The 13487-nt window shown below is 34.6% G+C and overlaps 1 pseudogene; it reads right to left on the bottom strand.

Moving 5' to 3' along the window:
* Positions 1-428: 428 nt before the first annotated feature.
* LOC123649066 overlaps positions 429-13487 on the bottom strand; it is a 36343-nt pseudogene continuing 23284 nt past the window's right edge.

The following is a 13487-nucleotide window of genomic DNA, read 5'->3' as shown; positions in this document are numbered from 1 at the left end:
TATACAATTCATTAAGTGGAAGTGGATCATCATTGAGGTCTTTATCCCCATCATGTGAATGTTGATTAGGCTAAAGAGGAGGAAGGGAAAGCAGGTAGGTTTTGCTCTTTCTGCAGTGGAAGAGGCAGAAAAAATCCACAGATAGTGGACCCACGCAGCTCAAACCCATGTTGTTCAAGAGTCATCTGTGCTTACTTTCTGTTTCTTCACCTATAAGCTCCATGAGGATCATGGACTTGGAATTTTAAAAACCATATCTGTGTTATAAACAAAAATACCAATACAAAGTATAAGTATAGGTCATACAAAGCACACAAATGTATTTAAGAGTCCCTAGTTTTGTAGGGACTACTACCACATATCTTGCAAAAAAAAAGCATAAGAGGGGAACTATCTTGGATCAGCACATTTTAGAATAGAAAATCATTTTAGAGATTTAAAAAATTACATCTCGCCTTGCACATGGGCTCCACTTTCTGCTGGCAGAACTCCTTGACAGTCCGTCCACCCTGGATGAACTTGCCCTCCCGCTGCCAGCAGCCTGAGTGAGCAGCCGCAGGCAGCCCACGAGGTCGTCTGAGGTGCTCTGGTCGTCGAAGGGGGCCAGCAGGTCGGCTACTGAGGGCTGCTTCTCCACCTGCTCGACCAGGTCCATGAACGTGTCATGGAAATCCTCAGCTATGAAGCCCGTGCAGCCCTGGGACACCAGGTCCCCTTTGCTCTTAGCAGACAGACACAGCCTTGAACCGCTGACTCCTTGCTGTCATCCAGCAGCGCCTCCGAGTGGGAGCATCCAAAAGCTCCAGTTGCCGTCAGGCCTGGTCTTCTGGACAAGGAGCACTTTGTGTGGAGGTCCTTGATCTTCTCCTGGTAGATGCTGTCATCCTCAGCACACTCTGTACAGGACACAGAGCTCCAGCCGCTCCGCATCAGCGGGCTTTGCTCAGCGATCTCTCGCTGACTTGGTCCTGCTGAGCCATGGTGGCTTCATCACAAGCCAGAGAGTCCACACTTTCGGAGTCGCAGCCTAGAGGCTCCGGCTTCTTCTGCTGAGGCTCCTCCGCTCCACACCCACGTCCCCGCGCTGGCCCCGGGCCTCAGCGTGTCCCTCCGGGTGGAGTGCAGGGACCGCACGTCTTCCCCGAGCCCCAGGCCCGCCTTCCCCACCGCCCGGACCTGCGACGTCCCCTGCAGACACGGCCTGCCCGGCGCGCCCTCCCCTCCGCCCCGCGCCGGACGTGTGCACAGGTTTTGTGTGGTTGTAAATGGTTATATTTCACCGCCCTTCTTCCTGGCACACGACCTCCCGTGTTTTATCAAAGGGGATGCTGGTGGTGGAAAAAAAAAAATACAATTGATTCTCTAATTTGTATTATAAGAGATAAAACTACAAAAATGTTATAGAATTGTCTGGGGAGTTATAGTTTTTTTGCTGTAGTTGGTTGATGGGCAGACGCTATTGCTAATGGGTTGCTTTAAGCCTATTTCACTGTTATTTTTGCCTCCTGAAAAATTTGTTGTGCCTTATAGTGAAGCATATCATACAATGAGATTAAAAAAATTTTAAAAGATGAAGAAATAAGGGAATAGAAAAATAAAGGCATGGAAATACATTGGAAGAGTTGTAGTGTCAGAACACAAAGTGAAAGCTGTAAAAACAATTACCATTACCCGAAGTGAATAAAACATCTAGTTATCAGATTCCTAGAAGGCCAAATAGAAAAAGAATTATCTTTCATAGTAAAAATTCTCAGTATCTATTTAATAATATATGTGAATTTTTTAACAGCAAAGTTTTTTTCTTTTTCTAATGGTTTCTCATATACATGGCCCTCTATAATACAGAGGCTATTCTCCTCAGCATTCTTAAAGTAAAACATTATCAATTTTCACAATCCCTTGCCTTATAAAGTCTCTTTAAACAGGCTGATGGCATAATGCCAAACAGTTTGCTAAATGCACACCTGCAAAGGCTCTAAATAAGCAGCTCTGTTCTCTATTGCTCTGACAAAAAGTAATATCAAAAATAAATTTAAGAATTGATAGCAGATGGAAGGACTATGTCTTTTTCTAGAATCTAATACTAATTCTCACAATAAATATTTGGTTAAGACCTAGATGGCTTAGAGCTAAAAATGTTACATGAATTTGCCGAAATACTTACACTAAGGAAATTAGCAGTTTATGAAGAGTAACACTTTTCTGGAGTGAAGAAGAGGGGCAGATAATAGCATAACTATGCCACCAATGATGCCAAGCAATTCTCCATATTATCAAATTAGCAACTAGCTTTGACTAGAAAATTATATGTATTGCTAGAATTTTTTAACTAGAGTATCCTTTTTTTCCATAAACCTGCACACATTATTCTCAAAACTGCTTAATGTCCTCCACATCTATATAAGTATCCCTGCTCTTGATTCTGTGTATTTTTCTAGGTTTTTAACAACTAAAATTTTCTTTTTTAGGTAAAGAACTCTTTTAATTCTTAAATTATTAATATTTTCCTAGTTTTACAATTTTTATCATATTTGCATAATTTCTATTCTTTTTTCTTGCATCAATTTTATTAGATTTGCTTTAACCTTTGCTAAATCTTAAACCCTTATTTTATATATCATTTTACCTTTTGTTTTCAGCAAGGTTTGTTAATTACACAGCTTGGTTTTATTCTAGTTACAGTTTGTTGTTTATATTTTAAAAATATGTATTATTATCTCAAACTTAAAAATCAGAAATTAAATGGTGTTGTTGATGTCCAGTTAATTTAAATAAGTCATCACTATTTTACTTCCCACTATACATGATCATACTTTTAAAATAACATTATTGATTTTAGATTGATATTGGATAATTATTTAATAATTCTTTAGCTTTCATCAAGTAATCTTTTCAATTGAGTTTTGTTTGTACTTCTTAAGGCAATTCTATTGTTTTATTAATTTTATTTCTATGCTTAAAACTTACTTTCTTTTTGGTGAATTTGCAAAGCTATGCTGAATACTAAGTCACACACTTATATATAAATTATTTTAAAAAGTTGCATGAATTCTGCCACTTAGTAGAGTATTTTTAATTTTTAATTCATATAAAATTAACCTTTGGGTATGAAAATACTTGATCATACATTTTTCAACTCTTATAGACATAGAAATATTTAATGTATAGATACAACTATATTTTATTCTTCTTAGTAAAATTCTATTTTACTCTATATTTATGGGATTATATATTTCTTTAATTGTGTAAGTCCAAATATTTGTCATTATATATGTAGAGATATAGGTATAGTATTCAATCACGTTTCCTGTAATTAAGGTCTTCCCTCAGTCTATATTCTTTCTTTAGAAACCATTCTTTCTATACCTCTGATAATTTAATTTTCAATTTTTCTTTAACTTCTTCTTAAGGAACATTAGCCATTTTGATGTGGAAAATGCATTCTCTCTGGCACATACCCAATATGTGTTTTCTCATTGTTGTAAATTGTATTCTTTATATTTGTATTCTGAGAGAGTTAAGCTTTCACATGTTTTTTGTAAGATTTCAAGTTTCTTTTGATGGCAGACACAACACAATGACAGTTAGATGAAAGGAAATTTTTTTTTTCTTACTCATACCTCTAAATGAGAGAAGGCTGCCAGTCAGGGCCACCCAAGGAGTCGTACAATGGGACAGGGCAATAGCAAGCTGGAGCCATCAGGAACAGCTTATATATGGCAAGTGGGTGAGTTTAGCTGGGCTTTGATGGCTCCCTGTGTATTGCTTGATTTGAATACATTTTTCAGGCTCTGGGGCATAGAGACTGTCCCTATTCTCTGGTACCTGGAACTGGGGCAATTAGAGTGGGTACATAGTAGCCCAGAGTATGAGAAGCTAATGAGAAAAGTAGTTGGGCTGTGAACTCAATCAACTGTTCAGCCTTTAGCCAGGGCCTGAAGACTGGGTTAAGACCCCATTAAAAAAAAATGGTATCACAATATGGCTGTGTAATGAAACAAAACACAAATTCTGTTTTTTTCTGTTTTTGATGTGGATCTAAAACTTATTAAAATCACTATTTTACTGACCTCTTTTTCTATCTTATTGCACAATATTTTCATATCAGCATCTTCCTTCTTTCTTATTTTTCATTGGGATAATTTCTTGAATTCTATTGTGTATGTCAGACAATTTCCTCCATTAAGACATATGGTGTGTGCTTATCTATTAATTTCTTTGCTAAATTTAGCTATATTTAGATGTAGAAAACAATAATTTTATCATAATACTATGTAGGAAGGCATGAAAAAGTAGTCACAATTAGAGTGAGGTACCTAGATATCTTATGTTAATGAATCTAGAATTACAAGAGTTCAAAACAGTTATTCATTATATTCTCTTTTTGGTGGATTTTATGACTGAAAATCTCTTGTCTGAAATGAAGTTCCCAGGCTATATATACTGTTACTTATTTGCTCTATATCCTGTATCTCCTCATTACAGATGATAACTGAATACAATACAATCAAGACTAAAATTTCACACAGTTACATAAATGAAATATTTTAATGCTTTATAGCCAATTCAGAGTATTTTAATGCACTCGTCTAAACAGAGCATTTGTGTGAAGGAAGATTCACTATTTTATTGCATGCAGTTATGATTGAAATCGCCTTCTACACATGAGCATATGTTTGACAAAATATTTTATAAACTATAAACGTGCCATACAAATGTTAGTCATTGTTATTTTGACTATTTTCTCTGGCACATGGAAGTGAATTAGATTTAGCATGATTTGTATTTAGTATGACTTGTATTTAGATTTAGTATGATAACATTCTTACTGTTTATATCAAAGAAACACAAATAAATAACACATTAAATATACTCTTATCCTTCTATTGTCATACAGATGTTCTGCTAATTTTTACTGTCACAATGTTTACAAGAAAACCAGTCAGATGAATTGGGTATATTCCAGGTTCTACTACTTACCTAGTTTATTCAGTAAGTCATTGAGTTTTGTTTTGTTCCTTATAGACTTAGATAATTTCAGAGCTAACAAAGACCTTATAATCACATAAACCATCACCTTTATTTTTTAAATGATGTAACAATGACACAGAAGGCTAAATCAAACCAATTAAACGTGAAAATGTTCTTAGTTATAGAGCCAAAATAACCCCAGTCCTTTGATCTGTCCATGTTCCACTGTATATCATCTTCTGTTTTATATTTGCACTAAGGTAGAGGATAGAAAAAATATTTGGAAGCTATAACATGCTGTACAACTTGAAGGTTTATTTCTATTAATACTGATGATAATTTGATATTTCAATAATGAGTTTGATCTCATGACAGCATTTCTTTAGTGTTCATAATTATTCTGATCAATCTTGGTCAAGTGAATGTTTGATAAACATTTTAACAGTAACCAAATGAAAGCAAATTTTTAGCGAGAAATATTACATTGCCAAATAAAAAGCAAATCTTATAAGATAAAAACAACAATGTCAAAGTCACCGTGTTATCAGGAACACCCTTAGCTTATTGCATAAATAGTGATGCATGTTGTCAGATGATAGTCATAGAAGCCCACCTACAACTTCCTAGGAAAGACCCACCTACACAAATAGACAGTGAAAAAAGTCCTAAAACTTCTGAGTATAATGAGAAACACTGAAAATATTTTTAAATCCACAGATATACTTAAAAATGAATAAGAGTAAAATGGATTGTAAATTACTGATGGATAGGGTTCCCTTTAAAGATAATCCTTCATATTTTCAATGCATATTTAAAAACTTTTATGGAAAGCTACAGGCTGGATATCCAGCTATAAATATCCCATCTGACTCGTGTAAGGTGGCAACTGCTGATCCTGTTTTTTTTTTTTAAATTGTCTTTTAACAAGCAAACCTCTTTTCTGTTGGAAAAGCATTTTCTTCTAGCATGCATTCTATATGCTTTGCTTCCTCCTTTATGCATTTTTCAATATGAGTGACCCAGATGTGAAAGTTTTAGCATCATTTATATATATCAATATAAATTAATAGTCAAATTGACACATAATTTTATTTACTCTTTCTCTATTTCAGTGTATTCTGTACAAATATCTTACCAAAAAGATTATTCTTTTTACTTTTCCTTTTTTCTTTTTTTTGGGGGGATGGGGTGGGGTGGGGAAGAGTCTCACTCTGTTGCCCGGGCTAGAGTGCGGTGGCATCAGCCTAGCTCACAGCAACCTCAAGCTCCTGGGCTCAAGCAATTCTACTGCCTCAGCCTCCCAAGTAGCTGGGACTACAGGCATGGGCCACCATGTCCGACTAATTTTTTTCTATATATATTTTTAAAGTTGTCCAGATAATTTCTTTCTATTTTTTTAGTAGAGACGGGGTCTCGCTCTTGCTCAGGCTGGTCTCGAACTCCTGACCTCAAGCGATCCTCCCGCCTCGGCCTCCCAGAGTGCTAGGATTACAGGTGTGAGCCACCGCACCCGGCCCCAAAACGATTATTAAAAATTCAGCTTCATAATGTATTAAGGATAATCATAAATCTTACTTGTATGCGCGCACGCATGTGTGTATGTGCATGTGATTTATTGATGGGTTGAAAATACATGCTATGTTCCTAAAATTTGAATTATTTAAACCTGTGAGCCCTACCCCTGGCTACAGAGAGGTATTGGTCCACGACCTGTTAGGGACTGGGCTGCAGAGCTCTGCTGGATCCCCCAACCCCTTCCCATAGAAAAATTGTCCTTCCTGAAACTTGGGGACAGGGGCTGCACAGCAGGAGGTGAGCAGCAGGCAAGAGAATGAAGCTTCATCTGTATTTATAGCCACTCCCCATGGCTAGCATCACCGTCTGAGCTCTGCCTTCCTCCCCCTCACCCCAAGTTTGTGGAAAAATTGTCTTCCATGAAAATGATCCCTCATGCATAAAAGTTTGAGGACCACTGATTTAGACCATTTCCTAAGTATAGCAAACTAAGGAAGTAAAATATTCTGGAAGATTTTATAATTTAAAACATACACATAAACAAAAATGCTTTAACAGTCTTACAGGAAGTTATTTAAAAAAATACTTTCAATCAAAAACCTAATTCTACCACGACTTCTCACAGTAACATAAGTTTAATAGCTAATTCTTATGACAACTTACTTTTTCCAAATGCTACTAGGACTATTGAAAATGTTTAGATTTTTTTGTATTTAGAATCACTGGAGAATTCAAAATTGAAAAAGATGATTTGTTCCATGGCTTCTTTTACACATTTGATAAAAATAAGGAAAGGAAAATTCAAAACATAGAATTCCTAATGTACAGCAAATAGATCTTTGGTCTCAATTCTTATTCCTCTCTATTACTCTCCTCAATCCATCCCAGATCTCTGCCCAATTTACATAGAATGTTATTTTTTTATCATTTTTGCCTAGAAAAGAGTAATATTTCACAATTACATTTTTGTATAAGAAAGAAAGTAGATCTTTTCATTCATTTCCTGGACATTTATACTATGTGCCAGGCACTGTCCTAGAGGTAGAATGTATTAAAATATCAACCATAACAAAATTGCAATGTCTCTGTTTCCCTGAAGTTTACTGTGTACTAGATGAGACAAACATTTATTAAAACTTATAAAAATGGCTGTAAAATTATAACTAAGTAAAGGCTTTAAAGAAGTGAATATTTCTATGCCAGTGTAAAGGTACTTGAGCAAGTTAAGGAATCAATGGTAAAAACTTTCTTGAAAAGGCAACAACTGAGGTGAGTTCTAAACCCAAAGCAGAAGTTAAGGAGGTAAAGAGAAAAGTAGGGATGAACTTGGGTGGGAAGATGGGCTATAGCTCACACATTCCTACCCTCTATCTCTTCTCTCCCCATAAGATACCCACTTACATGTGCCTAACCAACATAGAAATAAGATTTTTCTACCAAATTTGTTGAAGGTATTCTCACTGATTCTTCTGTTAAAATATAAGACAGAAAGAGAGAGAGGTTTTGGATGCTTTTTGGACACTGATATCCATAAATGTTCCTACTGCTATTCATTGTTTCTACTTCCAACGTGACATTTTAAATAAATAATTGGCATATAAGTATGTAAATTTTCTTGTGTTATTTCCCTGATGATCTCTAAATTGAAAATCAAAGGTAAAAGTTAAGAAATTCTATTGGTTATATTTAATTAATTATAATGTGCTCACTAAAATAGATTATTCCATAGATGTGAATGGAATTTCTTTCTGATGGATAATAGTTTTCTTATTCACAGGCTTCATTAAGTATCAGGATTAAAAAGATATGAATAAACTATGTCTAGATTAGGAGCTACAAAGAAAATATTAATAATTTATTATTTTTTCTCATAGTCTTTTGTCAATGTGTATATATATATTCTTTTTGTATAGTAATAAAACCACTTCATACATGAAAAAAGCTTGATTACTGAGTTCTTTAGAAATAACTTCTCAACATCATAATTGGAAATGTTCAGATGTATTTTGTCATAAACAGTGTACATATCAGTTAGAAAAACAAATTATTTAAACTTTCAGTATCTATTTTTTCATATAAAAATAGTTATAATAATACTTTATAAAATTGATGTAATGTTTAAACTAGATAATTTATTTTAAAATCTTTTGGCATATTTTCTGACAAAAGTATATACTCATTATTTGTACCCTGTAATATATTTGTAGCTCAATATATAACTAACTCATAATTTATAATTTTTATTATAACTGATAAGAATTGTTCTTATATTTATAATTGAAATTAAATCCAGCATAATTCTTAATGATGAAATGTTAAAAGAATTCTTATTAATGTTAGAAACATCATAAGTATTACCACTCTGATTACTTTAGTCTAATATTGATTTAGACATTTTAGATAACAGAATTAGACAAGCAAAAGAAATTAGTGAAGAAAATATAAAAAACATTAAATGCAAATTAATACTTTTTTGGGTAAATACAGTAATTTTGTATACAGATATAATAAAGCTGGTTTTTAAACTTAAGCAGCACATCACTGCATTGGACTCATATTCAGTGAGAATTTACTATATATCTGACTATAATCAGTGTGAATTTTAAGCCACTGTGTAGCTATTCCCAATTCTACACTCATGACTTCATATCAGCAGTTTGTAATTGATGGGAGTGGGAGTGTTTACACCATGGAAATTTTAAAATGTCATATATCAGAGTCCACCTCCTACTTACAACCCAGGAAGCTGGTTGTTAAAGTTTACTAACACCCACTGCATTGGGCTATGTTTAGCTAAGCAGAGTATTCCATATATCTTATTACAGTAATTTTATAGATGAGATGAGACCTGAGATCCTAAGATGGACCTATCAAAGAATTTCTTGGGATATTAAAAAAAAAATGTTGGGGTTATGGGAAAATGCCGTTTCTTTATGATAGCATTTCAAAAGCAGGAAGTTTGGAATGCTTGGCTGCTGGTCACCTGTATGCCTATGTCATGGAGAGATACTCCCCAAGAGATGGAAAAGAGGGTGCTAATTAATTGTACTGTTTATCTCCCTAGATAGAGCTGCACCTGGACTCAGACAGTCACATACATAAGCCAATTGTTTTTTGTTTGTTTTCCTTTCTGTTTCTACATGAGCTACAAGCATTCATTTTCTATCACTTTTAAATGACTTTTTTTCCTGAATATCACATATATATTAGGAACAAACTCTAAAATGTCACTTGCTCCAAATCTGTTGGAATAGATAATGGTATAGATCCTTTCATAGCACATTTTAAGATGAACAATGAAGACCTCTTTTCACCTTTGTTTTATGTTTTCGAGATAAAAATAAGTAAATTCTATTTTATCTTATTTATGGAGAATATATACATTAAGGAATACCTCTGAGCTCAATGGTTTAGCTTCCATTTCTGAAAATCTCCTAGGTAATTTTCTTCCTTCCCATTGTCTTTCTAAAACCCAAACTTTTTATAGGAAATTAAAGTAGGTTATTTGAGGGGGAAAATTTGCTTTAAATTATTCCCTGTTGATCTCAGATACTTAACACAGTTTCAAGAATGTCTAACTCTCTCCCAAGGAATAACTAATACCCTGTGAGAAGCAGGCTGTTTACACAGTAACATCATGATCGTTTTTTAGCAAAAGGAAATGGTCTGTGATTATTGAGCTATTGTTTCCCATGAGTCCTCATAAAGATGCACTAGAGAAAGCTAATCAGTAGTTTTATCTGTTTCTTAGTATCAGTGTGATCATGTAATGCATTCAAATGTATAGGCTACTTATGGGGAGAAGTGTGTCATTTCTCTTCGGAAAAAGAATCTACCTAACTTGCCATTATAGAACCTCAGGAAGTCTCTATTAACCTATAACTTGTTAACCAATAACACTGTCTTATATCAAAAAGTAGAATTTCAGTTCATATAAAACCAAAGTCATAGGATTCATGATTTTTGTTTATGAAGATAAGCTTTAAATAACTGAACAAAATAAAGTATTGATGATATATGTTGGATGGTCATAGTAAAATGTTAAAAGAATATGGTAAAAAAAATTTGTCTAGATATCCAGTTTGTGATGGAAGAAGCTTGGAAGTTGTCACTCCATCTTAACAAGTAAAAAGCTGAACAAACCCATAAATCAACAACTTTTCTTTGATCCATAACATAAGCAAGATCACAGGGCAAACCACTGCTGTCCAAATTGGAAAGACAGGCAGATAAATAGAGAAACAGGGAAACACAACCCTGAGCAGAAACCCACCAACTGAAACCTCTGTGGAAAACAGTGGTAGGTTAGGGAAATTTAAATTGTAAGTGAAAGATTGCTAGAGGCTCACTATGAACAAGTTTGATATTTAAAAATTCCATGAGAACCCATTCATAAAGGGAGTCCATACACTCTTGTGAATTTTACCTCCAGGAATTCTACCAGGTCCTCACAGTGAATATCAGAGCAAAGTAACCTCATGCTTTCCAGCAGGGAGAGGGAAAAAGGAACCGTTTTAAAATACTCCAGAGCATTCTGTTTTTCTTAAGAAGGGCTGTCTTCAAAAGACACTTTTTAACTGGAGCCTAACCTGCTGCAGTTTTACGAGAGCTGAGGAAAGGGAGAAGTCCAACTCCATCGGGCTCTTACCTTTCATGTAGAGGAAGGAAATTACTACGCAACTGCAGCCCACTCCAGCCACCCTGTCCCACCTAAAGGGGGAGCAGAGGAACTAAGAATCAGATGTGAAGTTCACAGTTCAGAGACACAGGCTTACTGAAAAACTGAGACCTAATTATAGGACTATAGGACGCTTTCCCTCCACCCACACCTGAAACACCTTACCACCATATTAGTAAAGGCCTGCTTTCGATACATCATCTCTGGCTATCAAAAAAAAAAAATTACATAGTAAAAGGAAAAAATTACAGTTTGAGGACACAGAGTAAGCATCAGAACCAGAAACAGATGTGGCACGCATGTTTCAGTTATCAGACTGGGAATTTAAAACAACTATAATTATGCTAAGGTGTTGTAATTTTAATTATTATGGTTTCTTCCTAGTTTAGTCTTGAGGTCACTCCCTAGAATGTGTCTGTAAGCCAAGACGGCCACTTTTTAGGAGGGCTCTGACTACAGGAAAGTAAGATTTGGGCGTGTTAGTCAAGACACAATGAGAAATTAAAACTAAAATGCATATGACAAAAGAAATTTATAACTTAAAAATCGCAGAAAGATTAGGGGTGTCAAAGGGAGTGGGACAGGAAGTCTGGAGGTAACAAAGGACTCAACCAGGTGGGGAAGGAAGGAAAGAGTGAGAGAGGGGACCTACAGACTTTATTAAGACCATTAAGGTCTGTGGACATCTCTTAGGCTTTTCCATGAGGGCTGTGGATTGGCTAAAGAGACACATGAGAAGAAAGGGACTTATTTACATGACTCTGGTGTTAACCATTATATTTAATTATGGGCAGCAGCTGTGGAATGGGTTGGGTTTTCAGGTCTGTGAGATGAGGAACAGGTGGGCTGTATTACCAACAACCAGGCAGGGATGGAAAGTTTTAATTAATCCAAAGATAACAAAATATGACTGGGTTTCAAACAATTTATCTCAGGCCTAAAAATGGATGTTGTAGCAGCAACTATATTACACAAATCTCCAATGACTACAGTAGACAGCTTGTAAGAACATATGAGCAATGTAAGCAGAGATGGAAATTCTAAGAAAGAACCAAAAAGAAATGCTAGAGAAATGCAAAAGAAATGCAAAACAATGCAAAAGAAATGGATAATAATGTTGGTAGGCTTATTAGTAGATGGGCTATGGATAAGGAATATCTGAGCTTGAGGATATCTCAATAGAAACATCAAAACTAAAAAGTAAATAGAAAGAAAAAAGACTGATAAAAATCATACCAGCAAATCTAAGAATTGTGGGATGACTACAAATGATGAAACGTATGTGCAGAGGGAATATCAAAAGGAGAAGAAAGAGAGAAATGAACAGAAGAAATATATGAAACAATAGTGGCTGAGAATTTCCCAAATTAATGTCAAACACCAAACCACAAATCTAGGAAGCTCAAAGAATACAAAGCAAGATAATGCTTAAAAACCTATATCTATGAATACCATTTTCAAACTACAAAAATCACATATAAAAGATATCCTGAAAGAAGCCAGAGGAAAGAAACACTTTAGCTAAAGAAGAGCAAAAATAAGAACTATATCCAACTTCTCCTCAAAAATCATGCAAGTAAGAAGTGAGTGGCATGATATATCTAAGATATTCAGAGAAAGATTCTACCAACTTAGAATTGTGTATGTTGCAGAAATTATCCTTCAAAAGAGAAGGAAAAATAAAAACTTTGTTAAGCAAACAAATATTGAGGAAATGCATTGCCAGTAGACCTGCCTTGCAAAAAATTAGAAGTTCTTTAAATGCAAGGAAAATTATATAGTTCAGAAACGCTGATCTACATAAAGACGAGAAGCATATCAGAAAAAGAACAAGTAAAAGTTTAAGAAAAACTCTTGTTTTATTCCTAATTGTTCTAACAGATAACAGTAAATTCAAAATAATAATAGCACAAATGTATTCAATTATGTAAAGCGGATTTGGATTAGGTTTAAATGTACATTGCAAACTCTAGAGCAACCACCAATAAAAAAAGTGACAAAAGAGGTGTAACCAATATGCTGAGAAAGCAAAGAAATGAAATCATATAAAATGCTCACTTAAAACCACAAAGAGATAGAACACAAAAATAGGAACAAAGAACAAGAGTAACAAAGAACAAGGGCAACAATTAGAATACAATTTATAAATATAATAACAAATATGGTAGATATTAACCCAACTATACTAGTAAGCAGTTTTATCCTGAAATGCAACAATTAAAAGGCAGAGATTTTCACAGTGGATCAAAAAATAAGGCCTTCCTATTTGTTCTCTATGAGAAATTAACTTTAAATATAAAGACTGATTAAAAATAAATGAAAA

Source organism: Lemur catta, chromosome 13 (assembly GCF_020740605.2).
Source record: "Lemur catta isolate mLemCat1 chromosome 13, mLemCat1.pri, whole genome shotgun sequence".
Classification (NCBI taxonomy): domain Eukaryota; kingdom Metazoa; phylum Chordata; class Mammalia; order Primates; family Lemuridae; genus Lemur; species Lemur catta.
Note: the sequence above shows the minus strand (reverse complement) of the source record. Positions and strands in the feature narration are given on the sequence as shown.